We start from the raw sequence: 12314 nt of genomic DNA on the forward strand, positions 1-12314 counted from the left end.
AAAAGAAAAGGAGCTTTTTCTGTGAAGCTACAGCAAATTCCACGAGGTGCCCTGCAGCTCAAGAACAAAGAAGCAAGGCAGGAACGCTCCAGGCAACGCAGATAAGATCCCCGACAAACAGGAACAGCTGATATGCGGGAAACAAACGTGGGGGCTAGCCGGCTAAAAGAGGGCGAGCCCCCTCTGCCCGGCCCTAAGTAGGGCAGATACGGCAGGGATTCCCTTGCTCTTGCGGGGGCTGAAACCAGCCCCCGCTCACGTGGGGGATGGGCGTGAAGCCCGCAACCCCACCTCCTGGGCAGGCCAGAAGTGGCTTTGCCGGCGAGCGCGTGCGCACGGCGGCTCCCTCCAGCCAAGGGAACCTTGAATTTCTCCGGGATTTGCTGATCTGCAGTGCAGAGCAAAAAGCGCAGGAACGTGTTGCAGCTGCTAACCTACCGGCTTCGCGCAAGCGATCCGAAACGGGATTTTAAACCGGAGAGGCAAAAGCACGGATCCGTTTCTTCCTTGAGACCCTTAAGCAGACTTTAATTATTAGCATTTTTAAATTATTTTTTAAAAACCCTGCACCGTTCCGTCTCGATCTTCAGAGGACATCGCAAACTGTAAGTGGTCCAGGTACTCAAATATTTAGGCTTTTCCTTTGCGCATCACATTGTTGGCTTGGGCGGCAAGCAGCTTGGAAACGGTGACCCAAAAGGGAGTTTTGAGGTTTGCTTTTTTGTGTTTGGTTTTGCTCTTGCGAGGAGTGCGCGGGAGGGAGAGAGGAAGAAATAGAAAACAGGCGGGAGGTAATTGCCAGTGGCTTGTAAATCCCTATAAATAGGAGCTTAGCCCCCCCACGTAGACACCGATCTCTAGGAAGAAGATGCAGATCTGGCAAAGTTGTTTAGACTCGCATCGATGCAACCCCGGGGTGTGAAAGGAGACTGTCGAATGGATGTCAAAGCTGTCGGTCCCTTCCTCGTCTTCCTTATCTCTGGCTTCCGCAGCCCCCCAATGGTCAGAGGCATTTGGATGAGAAGGGCGAGATTGAGACACGTATCTAGATACTGGGCTTGTGTGCCATATGTTGGTACTTAGAAGCTTAAAGCAGCGTGTTTCGGTTATCTCTCCGCCGCCCCCACTCCTTTTTCGTGGAGTGCTTAGAAATAATCTTTGTAAAGTCCCCCCCTTTTGTGTGCTGTGTTTTTGGGTGGTTTGGAGTTTTCTTGTGTGTGTGTGTGTGTCAAATTGAGAGGTGGGGGGGGCAGGTACCCACAACAAATCGCCCTGAGCTTGTTTTAAGATGTACCACCCAAATGATCTGGCATTTCGAAACACCAACCCAACCCCCCCCCCCAAGAAAGACATCAAAATAGTGTAGGTTAATAATTTGCATATTTTTTTTTAAAGGCACTGATGTCAGATGAAAGCCTCTGACATTCCCAGGCACTTTTCCCCCTGAGAAGCATCCAAAGAAAATGCCAATGCTGTGTTGTTTTCCAGTAGAAAGAGTTTGCATGAAAAGATCATTCTCCGCAAGGTCATCCAACTCGTTGTGATTATTTGTTTAAACACACACACACACACACACACACACTGTTTAGTGAGGTTGCTTCCTTGGCATTCTTGCTTTTGAAGTGATCGATCGCCTCTTCCTAGCGGCACGCGACTGCTGCACGTGCAGCATATTTTAAGGAACCGAGGCTGGCATTGTAGATCTATATATTCAATGTGTGCGAGAGACCGTGCGCGTGTTTGTGCGTGAACAGAGGTGTGAGAGACGGGGAGCCCTTCACCAGTGCTGCAACTGCTTGGTGGGTGTTGGAGACAGAGGGTGGAGGGGGTGGGGGTCGGAAGGGAGATCTTCATGAAGCGCCATATGGGAGACAGGAGAGGGAAGGGGCTTTGGGAGGGGAAGTGAGGCTGGTTTTGAGAGAGGAGGGAATCAAAACAACAGGGAGAAGCAGGTTGAGGCAGATCTGAAGCACACACACACAGCCCAGCTCACTGCAGTGTTACACCTGATGGAGACTGCGGGCGTTCTCTCCTTGGAATCTTGTGGCTTCCCTTGGAATTTCCTTCAAGGGATCTGTTTTCTGGCTTGCTTGACTCCAGTGCCTAGCTCCTTGAGGCAGTGCTGTTAACATGGGAGTGCTTGTTGAGGAAAGAAGCAGTAAAGAGTCTTTAAAAAATAAAAATACATGGATATATATAGTGCAGTGTGGCTGCACCCCTGCTAAGATGCACGTTTTCCTTAGGGATTGTCTCCACTGCAAGGCATTTCTTTTTAGCGAGTTTGGCTCGAGCAAGAACAATCTGAGGCAGCGCTGAGGTCGCCGCATGTGATGTTTGGCCCGGAACATCCGAAACCAAAGGCTGCGTCTAGGAATCTATTTGACCCATATCTGTAGGGTTAAAGATAGGTGGGGCGGGGAGAAGGTGTCGCTTCGGGAAAGCCCACACACTTCCTGACAGTAGGATATGGTGTGATGTTTGTGGGAAGACCCATTGGCAGACGGATTCGAATTCAGTCAATGGATTGAGTAAAAGCAAGCCCTTAGCTGTCGCTCCCAAATGAGGCTAGTTCTCCCTATCCAAAAACAAAACAAACAAAAATGTATACACACTCTTCCATGCGTCCTTTGTATCCCTTTCTGAAGTATACATTTTGGCTTTGGCTATTTACACTGGCCAGATTCTATAGCCTATATTTCTCCTTGCATAGTGTTTCTTTTTAACCCTGCGTCAACCTTGAGACCATCTGCATGCACATACCTAGCTGTTCTCAAAGTTTGCTCTTTGCTCATACTACTGTATTAAAACAAAAAAACCTACAATCCCCCCTTTTTCTCCTTGATGAATGCTAGGCCCCTTTGCAGTTTTCTTGTATGGACAGAAAAAATATCCTGCTTTTTTCACCTTTTTACTACGTCAAGGCTTTCTTTGTGCAAGCTGACCTGAAACACCTTGGCTGTGAGGACCCCTGCTCCCACCAACTTCCTCAATTCCTTTTTTCTTTTGCTAGCAAACATGAATCAGCTAACAGAACTCAGTCCTATCCTATTCCCCCCCCCCCCTCCACAATCTTATACCCATTGTGTTTCTCCCTCCATGTTTGTTTGTGACGTGGTGGACATTCTCATTCTACAAAAGCATGCTGCTAAATTTCTTTATAGCCTGTGAACTCCTTTTAATTAATGGTCTTTTAATCCCAGGACATCCCACCCTAAGGAGCAGGTCTGAGGAACAGAAACTGGCAGGGAACGCACAATGCTAACCTTACATAACTGCAATAAGGGAGCTGTAGGAAGGACTCCTCCTGGAGATAAAGTGATGGGAACAAGAAGATGGGCAGGCAGGTTGTGGGGCTGGTGAGCACAACAATTTTTGGTGGCTGCAAAGAATTTGGATAGGAAACTACCAAAGCAGCAATAATTGCTATTAAATGTGCCTGTTAAAATTAGATCACGTCAAGCTTCTGTGCACCCAATCAACTAGAATACTTTCTTCCCAGTCGACCTCATTGACCTTGCTTTTATCTGCTGCTTTGCCTTCTCTTAAGAGCATCGCTATCAAGTCAGGGGAAAGGGGGAGAGCAGCATTTACATGGCATGCAATTCATCCCACAGAGACACAGCCCACCCCTCACCGTGAAGCAATGGGAGGCTGGTGCTTTGAATAGGGTTGCTTCCAGTCCGCCCCTTTCATATAGTCAAAGCAAACCAAAAACAAGTTCCAGGCTAGAATGTCGAGGGCGTGGCTAGGAAGTGTCTTTTTTTTTTACTTTTTCAGGTGTGGAAATGTCTGCAGCTTGCGTCGCTTTGAGATGAAACCAATACAGGGCTTGCATAGGCATGGCACAGAGTGATTTCTTTGCAGCATCCGCAAGGAGCGGCGACAGCCCTTTTTAGTTTGGAAGTACCAAAGTCGTCTCCTGCAGCCACCGCAGCAGCAGCAGTACGAGCAGCAGCAGGGACTGCTCTGTTCTTTTGGCAGCCACTGCAGAGCAATGGTGTGTGAACACACCAGGCTGCCTTTCAGTGGTGTTGCTGCTGCTGCTGCTGCTGTTGCTGCACCAGGGATTGACTCACTCTGCAGCATTCCCTCCCTCCCACCCGACAAAGTAATTTCCCTTTTGTGATGCTCCAGTATGTTGGGCATACGCTGTTATCTGAATTAACCCGTCTTCACACAGCAAACTTGCCAAGCGTTGCTTTGCATGAGGATGCAATGAAAGAGTTGCAATATTTAACCCCTCTCTCCTATCCATTTTTAGTAGTATTCTCTGATAGTCGTTCCCCCCCCCCCTCCATTTCCAGTTCAGAGGGAGAAACATTTAGGGAAGCTTTCAGATAAGGTGTTTGGATTATGAGGCACTTTTCTAGAGGATATATTGAGCCAAAGCAGCATGCAATTTTCAGATGGGGTAGCATCAAATTCTTCACTATAGTCTTTTGAGATTTAAGAGACCCCAAACGCCTGCCCTTTATACAAAGGAACTATAAGTGGAAACAGCCCCGGCGTGTTAAAGCAGCACTATTACGAAGCCTTAACGACAGAAAGCAATCTAAAAGGCAAGGAGCTGGACTGCGTCGGTATAAAATGAATCGTGACCAAAATTGCTGTGGTTTGTAGCACAGTCGTTTTTCATCTGTAGCTAACTTTAGAGTTACATAACCGTCTTTACGTTCTTAATATGGGCACGGCTCCTTTGCGCTTGCAAAGATGAAGTGAACTCCGCAGTGTCTGTTCAACTGAGGAAGAAAAGGCATTAACCAAGAAATCATTTATTTGTTACCCTAATGGAATAAGATTTCACTGGATACCCTCAGATCTAGGAAGCGATCCTGAAATATTGCAAGTCACTAGTGAGAGAAAAAGAGGGAGAGCAAAACACCACTTTAATAAATTCAACCATTTTCACAATAAGGCTTGCCTGACTGGTTTGAGTAAATGTGGCAATAGTTTGTGAAAATGACTTTTTTCGGGGGGAGGGCTTCCTGAGGGATATATGTAGACTGCGGGGTCTTTTACTGTTCGATTTACAAAATATGCCATTCTAGAGATGGATTGTACACATTGACCTCTTAAAAATATGTGATTATGAATTACATTGTGTGTGTGTTTTTAAGCTCTATTCATTGAAACCACTGGCAACTATTTGACAGGGCTGTGTGCAGCAGTGATACGTCTGTGGGGGCTGCGTTGGGGACCTTTACGAGACATCAAATGGCTGAGGAAACTTCAAAACATTTGGACAGCTCAGTGCCACGTTGCTTTTGGCTTTTTTTTTTAAAAAAAAGCAGTTAGGAAGTTTTCTAATACACAAGGCATAAACTCCGCCACAAATTTTTCAGGGCGCTCGGCTTTTCCTCTGCTCTGAAGTGTTGTGTAATCTCATCGCTGCTGAGGTAAATGTCAGAGATGTCCGTTAATATAAACCTACAGAAATCATGCTGCATTGTCTCACGGAAGCTTATTTGGCCCACGGTTACTTGTGCCACCTCTTGTACATAAATGACATGTGGGTTTAGACACATGAAGCAGTGTTCGCAGTACCAGTCTTCGTTTTAGAATCATTTTATCCTTGTAGTTTGCCTTCCTGACCGGGCAACCTTATTATCCCCGTTTTCCAATTGTTTCTTGTAGGTTGGGCAGTTTGGGACCGTTGCAATGAATTCTTTTTCTTATTATTGACACACACACACCCTCCACATCACCTTGATGGTGATGGAAGCCTGAAATACAGAATTGTATTCCCCCCCCAAACTCATTGCATCCTTGGCTTCCCGGATCATGGTGGTTAAAGCTGGCCAATGTCACACAACAGCCCCTCTTCACTTTATTAGCTGCTCCTTCCCCTCAGTCCCATGACGCTTATCATCCATCTTTTCCTCAGGACCCTCATTTTCAACCTACTTTGTTCCTTTTCCCAGTCTGGCCAGCACTCTTACCATTTTTTGACAAGCGTTTGCAGTTTTTCTGGCACTGGGTCCCTGTGAAGCTTTGCCGCAGTTGCTTTTCTCATCCCTAAACTCCCTCTCCCACACCACCCATTTATGTATGGAACTGCTCCTTCTCCTTCCCATTTTATTTTATTTTATTTTATTTGTGTGTGTCTAAATTTAAATTGTAAGTTCATTGCGGCAGAGACCTGTGGTTTATGCTTGTGTTATTCAGGAAAAGGCCATATACCTGGGTGGTACTATATAAATTAATTGAAATAACTAAAGTCCTCCATGTCAAGATAGCTATTTTACCATGACACGACTGATCAGCACTCCTATCAAGAGTCCTGCAATTAAATGTCTTGTGATGGCAGAACATGAGCTTCTTCTTGGACTCCTAAGGGCATCACGGTGCCGGTCACTGTTATTGTTGCAGCTAATATAATATAAAGCCTCAAGGAGTCGTAATAAACCAGGAATGCTTATGAATCATTCAATGAGCTGAGGTGTGTTGTGTGCTCAATTTGCAACTCCAGGCAAATGATGCTTCTTGAAGAAGACTCTCCAGTTCTGCTGCTTATTAGTACTCTCCTCCAAATACTAAACCAGACCTCACTGGACACATGAAGGGAGGGTTTTGGCTTAGCTTCAGAGGCTGCACTGTTGTGCAACAGAACCATTTGGTAAGACTTGTCCCGGTTAGCACCATTTGAGACTATGAGAACTGTAGCCCTGTGAGGGTCTTCAACAACTCTCAGCACCCTTAACAAACTACAGCTCCCAGAATTCTTTGAGGGAAGCCACAACTGCTTAAAGTGATAGGATACTGCTTTAAATGTATGCTGCAAATGTAGCCAAGCTTTCTGGTGCCTGCAGCATAAAGTAATGCAGCACAGGAAAAAAATGTACCATTGTTTTCTGCTTCTGAACTGGCTCAGTTTGCCTGTAATATAACATTATAATTTATTATTATTACTATTATTTATTGAATTTATATACTGCCCTATACCTGGAGGTCTCAGGTTGGTTCACAGAGATATATCCCTTCAACAAATGTCCCTTGAACATTACAAACATGGCCCGTTCATACCATAATTATAGACTGCAGACCTCGGCCTTTCCCCCACTAAATTCCACTATGATCAGAACTGAATCATAATCCCTTTAAACCAGGGGTAAGCAACCTTTTTCAGCAGGGGGCCAGTCCACCGACCCTCAGACCATGTGGTGGGCTGGACTATATTTTTTTTTTGGGGGGGGGAGAACGAATACCTATGCCCCACAAATAACCCGGAGATGCATTTTCAATAAAAGGACACATTCTACTCATGTAAAAACACGCAGATTCCCAGACCATCCGCAGGCCGGATTTAGAAGGCAACTGGGCTGCATTGACCTTAGGTTGCCTACCCCTGCTTTAAACAGTTATGGCTTCTCCCAAAGAATCCTGGGAGCAAACTGAGAGTCATTAGGAGACCCCTGTTCTAGGGTAGCAATACTTCCGGAATTTCCCAGGCATAGACCTGATCCCGGACATACCATATTTTTTGCTCTATAAGACGCACCAGACCACAAGACGCACCTAGTTTTTGGAGGAGGAAAACAAGAAAAAAAATATTCTGAATCTCAGAAGCCAGAACAACAAGAGGGATCGCTGTGCAGCGAAAGCAGCAATCCCTCTTGCTGTTCTGGCTTCTGGGATAGCTGCGCAGCCTGCATTCGCTCCATAAGACGCACACACATTTGCCCTTATTTTTTAGGAGGGAAAAAGTGAGTCTTATCGAGCAAAAAATACGGTAACTGGAATACCGCAGTCGGAAACAGTATCTGGGCGGAAGTAGCTGAAATGATTGGGAAAATCCAGTTGTACGGTAACCAAACCATGCCGGGAGTGTACGTTTCGGCGGCTTTCACTTCCCGCCCCCCAAAATAGCTCAGAAACACCCCCAAAAAAGCTCAACTCTTTGAAATATGGCAACCCTCCCTATTCCCTTGCAGAGCCTCAGTCCTCAGAGAGAATTGGGATCCTTGATGTGGGTTCTCTCCGTCCATTTCACCACTGTCAGGAAGTTAAAAAAACTTTTGGGGGATACTTCAGGGGAGGGACAACCCCCCTTGGCTCCATTTCCATTTCCTGTTTCGCCACCGGTAGGACGTTTCTTGCCTGCTCTAGGCATGGCAAAGGGAAAAGGTGGGAACATTATATTGGAAGCGATCCTCCCCTTTGTTTCTTCCTTCGTCTTTGTTTCCTGAAACCCCCTTTTATCCAGCTCTCCATAGCAGGTTTCCATTCCCTCCCTCCTCTTGGATCTATTTTTCTAGACCTCTTTCCGGGCCCACTGTCTTTCAGAGACTTCTGGACTTGGGAGGGAAGGGCTGGAAAACGGAAGAAGGGGTTTCCCTTCTCAGAAGGAGAGTTCGTTTTCTGGGAGATGGAGCTTTCTCCAGACTCATCAGAGGAATCCATGGGAACCCCAGCTGCCTGGGAATCCCTTGTCCTACGTCTGGATTTTTCTGGACATTACCAGATTTCAAAGCTGGTATTGAAGTCCCGGGGCTGGGGAAGATTTCTGAAAGGTGGTGTGTTGTCAATCAAATACTTTTTGGCGTTTTCGTAAAAAACCCCAAAAAACTTTGGGGGTCTTCCTAAAAAACAAACAAAAAAAAACACTCAACAACTTTGGGGGTTTTAAAATACAGTGGTACCTCAGGTTACAGACGCTTCAGGTTACAGACGCTTCAGGTTACAGACTCCACTAACCCAGAAATAGTACCTCGGGTTAAGAACTTTGCTTCAGGATGAGAACATGGCAGCATGGCAGCAGCGGGAGGCCCCTTTAGCTAAAGTGGTTCTTTAGGTTAAGAACAGTTTCAGGTTAAGAACGGACCTCCAGAACGAATTAAGTACTTAACCCGAGGTACCACTGTATAGCAACCCTATTTTTGAATTTAGCAGCAGCCCAGACGCAGATCCAACATCTCCAGCCCTTCTGGAGGTTCTGGTAAACTGGGAATGTGGGGGGAAACCATGCCTATGCGTCCCTCCAGGATGTATCCAGGTGCCCTGGGGTGGATTGCTTGGCTAAGACAGACTTTGGGCCTCCACCGCACCTCACCCTACTTGCCACAGACCCAAGATGGCGGCAGCAGGGGTGGTGGTGGTGGGCTTCAGGAAAAGCATCCATGGTTCAAGCTGGGCTGGGAAGTGGTACAATGGCAGGATGCCAGGAAGGAGGAGGAGGAGGAGAGCTGATCCCCTTGAGCTCTCACCCCTCCTCCTTCAACAGGTCTTCATTTACCCATGGAGGGGAGAATAAATCATGAAAAATCAAAAGTAGGGTGGGGAAAGCAACGGTGGCACTCCTGAAAGCATGGAGCACGTTGTCATGCTCGACTCAGGAGGGAAGAGCAGCGATAGAATCACAGTGCTGGGCTCAAACCCACAACCCTGAGATTAAGAGTCCATCCACAAATGTCTGGAAACAACTGGGGGTTGTGTGGTTAGATAAGGGAGAGTAGGTGTTTCTTTAGGATGCTAAGCCCTGAGAAGAGATAGGAGAGAAAATCTGTATGTAATAGTCTTCCCAATTGCATTGGTGAGAAGCAAAACCTATTGCAGGCTTCCAGAGGGTTGGCACTCAGGATAACAACAAACAAATGTTCAACCCCCCCCCCCCCCGCTTTTTAAATTTTAAAAATTCTATTTAATTAAAATAATTATAATAAATTCATCTTCGCCGTTCTGCATTTCTTTATGACACCCCAGCCTCCCTGCTGTAGTCTTTTAAGTGCAGTGTCACAACATTTTTGGCTGTGGTCCTCAATGGCTTGTTATAGCAGGTCATTTAAAAATATAATAGTAAACTTACCCTTAATATACACGATTTCCTCAGTGTCCTTTCTCCCGAGCGACGTTCCTCAGTAATTTGTTCCAGCGCTTGATTATCCTTTCTGATAAAAATGTACTTAACTTCTGTTTCATTAACGATCGTGGAGCCAGCTGATCCCCAAAGTGCTGTTTTAATTAAACTTAAGCAAATAGTTCTTAAGCAGAATTCCTGTTAAGGATCTATATCTCAGTTTCCAATATTTTGCAACATAATTTTTTCCACGGCAGCATGTTATTGGCAGCGAAGACGTCTTATAGCGATGCCGTAGCAAAACATTTCTTGGAAAAAGAAACGAAAAGCTCTATATTAAATGTTATACCTGAAAGGCTATTTCCTCTGAGTAATAGGACCGAGAGAATATCTTTTCATTTGAGGAACATTTTTATCCAGGCCAAATTAATTTAAAACAAGAACATCTCGTTCATAAAAGCTCATAATTAAGAATATGGGTTGCTTGCAATCTGTCGAGCTTTTCTTGAAAATAATGGCCTCTGCCTGACTCTTAAAAACTGTCTATGCTCAAGCAGACTATATTGGCTAAATGTGAGGTAACGCTGTGTCTACTTGATCTCACCACACATAGTATTACAAGTTATATTTTACAATTAAGAACAACAATAAGAATTACCTCTTACAATAAGGCAGTCATTTAATTGATACCGGAGGTAGGAGGCACCAATTATATTTGTAATGAAATGTATTTTGTTGCCGATGTAACTGGGAAAACTGGCCCTATTAAGAAATGAATTTAGGCATCACGGATCAAATGAATCTCCTGTCAAGAGCACTTCTGTACACTTCAGATCTGTTGGTGGAAAATAACCTTAGGATCTGAATAGATAAGGACATAGAACAGTATTACTCAAACTGCCTCCCATCAGATATATTGGTCTACAGCTTTCATCATCCTTAAGCATTGGCCATGCTGGCTAGGACTGATGGGCACTCTAGTCTGAAACCTAGGGAGGGTACCAGATTGGGGCAGGCTGATATAGAAGAACGAAAGCTCAAGGTAGAGCACTTGTTTGTACTCAGATGTCCAATGGCTGGGTTCCCATCATATCCAGATAGGTCTGGAAAGGCCAAAGCCCTAGTGTGGGGTTTGCCAACCTGGCAGGTGCACAAGCTCCAGACTGAGCTTTCATTTTTTATTTTTGGAAGTAAGTGTCTTGCTCTCCTAGAAAGAAAAGTTATGCAACAAAATGTAAGGATGTTGCTTGCCAAGAGCTGGAAAGATGCTAAGATACCTACTAGGACGGACTGGCAGATGAAATTATTGGACTACAGTGGTACCTCTGATTGCGAACGGGATCTGTTCCAGAGGCCCGTTTGCAACATGAAAAGAATGCAACCTGCAGTGGCGCGTCTGCGCACATGTGGGTTGCAATTCGCCGCTTCTGCACATGCGTGTGACGTCGTTTTGCACATCTGCGCATGCACGAGTGGGGAAACCTGGAAGTAACCCTTTCCGGCACTTTCGGGTCGCCGCGGGATGTAACCTGAAAGAACGTAAGATGAAGGGGACGTAACATGAGGTGTGACTGTGTGCAGAGATGGCAAGATTAACCGGGAAAATAAAAAAATCAGGAGTATTAAAACTTCAACAGAGAATGGGACAAATACAGTGGTACCTCGGGTTAAGAGCTTAATTCGTTCTGGAGGTCTGTTCTTAACCTGAAGCACCACTTTAGCTAATGGGGCCTCCCGCTGCCGCTGTGCCATCGCCGCGCAATTTCTGTTCTCATCCTGAAGTAAAGTTCTTAACCCGAGGTATTATTTCTGGGTTAGAGGATTCTGTAACCTGAAGCGTCTGTAACCTGAAGCGTCTGTAACCTGAGGTACCACTGTATAGATTGTATTTCAAAGACCACTGTAAACACTTGAACACTTTGGCAGCCTTTAAATAACTCTTGCAGTGGTCCATAGACTTTGGATATAATGGAGGACTGTAAACGAGATGTACTTATAATATGCAGTTGAAAAAGTTACTTAAAGAATCCACGGAGGGGAGGAGGGGAGTCCTAGGATTCGAAAGAATTTTGTGTAAAATTCTAATATTTGCAAGAATATTATTTCTGTGAATGAACTTGTAAAACCAAGTAAGAAAACTTTTTTTTTAAAAGGAAAAGTTATGCAACAAAATGTGCCGGTGGTACATAGTGGTACCTTGGGTTACGAACTCAATTCGTTCCGGAAGTCCATTCTTAACCCAAAACTGTTCTTAACCTGAGACGCGCTTTTGCTAATGGGGTCTCCCGCTGCCGCCGCGCGATTTCCGTTCTCATCCTGGGACAAAGTTCTCAGCCTGAGGTACTACTTCCAGGTTAGCGGAGTTTGTAACCCGAAGCGTTTGTAACCCGAGGTACCACTGTACATCAAATCTATTGGGCATTTCTACAGAAAGTTAAAGAGCACAAAACTCAGAGGCAGCTGAGGGAGTCTGATCACTTCCGTTTGGGAGGAGAGCTTTCCCATAGCAGCAGAAGAAGCT

The 12314-nt window shown here is 45.4% G+C and overlaps 1 protein-coding gene across 1 annotated transcript in view; it reads left to right on the forward strand.

The window, feature by feature from the left end:
* Positions 1 to 318: 318 nt before the first annotated feature.
* Positions 319 to 12314, forward strand: part of VSNL1 (visinin like 1) — a 108621-nt gene continuing 96625 nt past the window's right edge. Inside the window, exon 1 of the mRNA XM_083495777.1 lies at positions 319 to 605. The gene's annotated coding sequence lies outside the window, so the exon portion shown is untranslated. The remainder of the gene's footprint in view (positions 606 to 12314) is intronic.

Source organism: Podarcis liolepis, assembly GCF_965112155.1.
Source record: "Podarcis liolepis genome assembly, chromosome: 3".
NCBI classification, from domain to species: domain Eukaryota; kingdom Metazoa; phylum Chordata; class Lepidosauria; order Squamata; family Lacertidae; genus Podarcis; species Podarcis liolepis.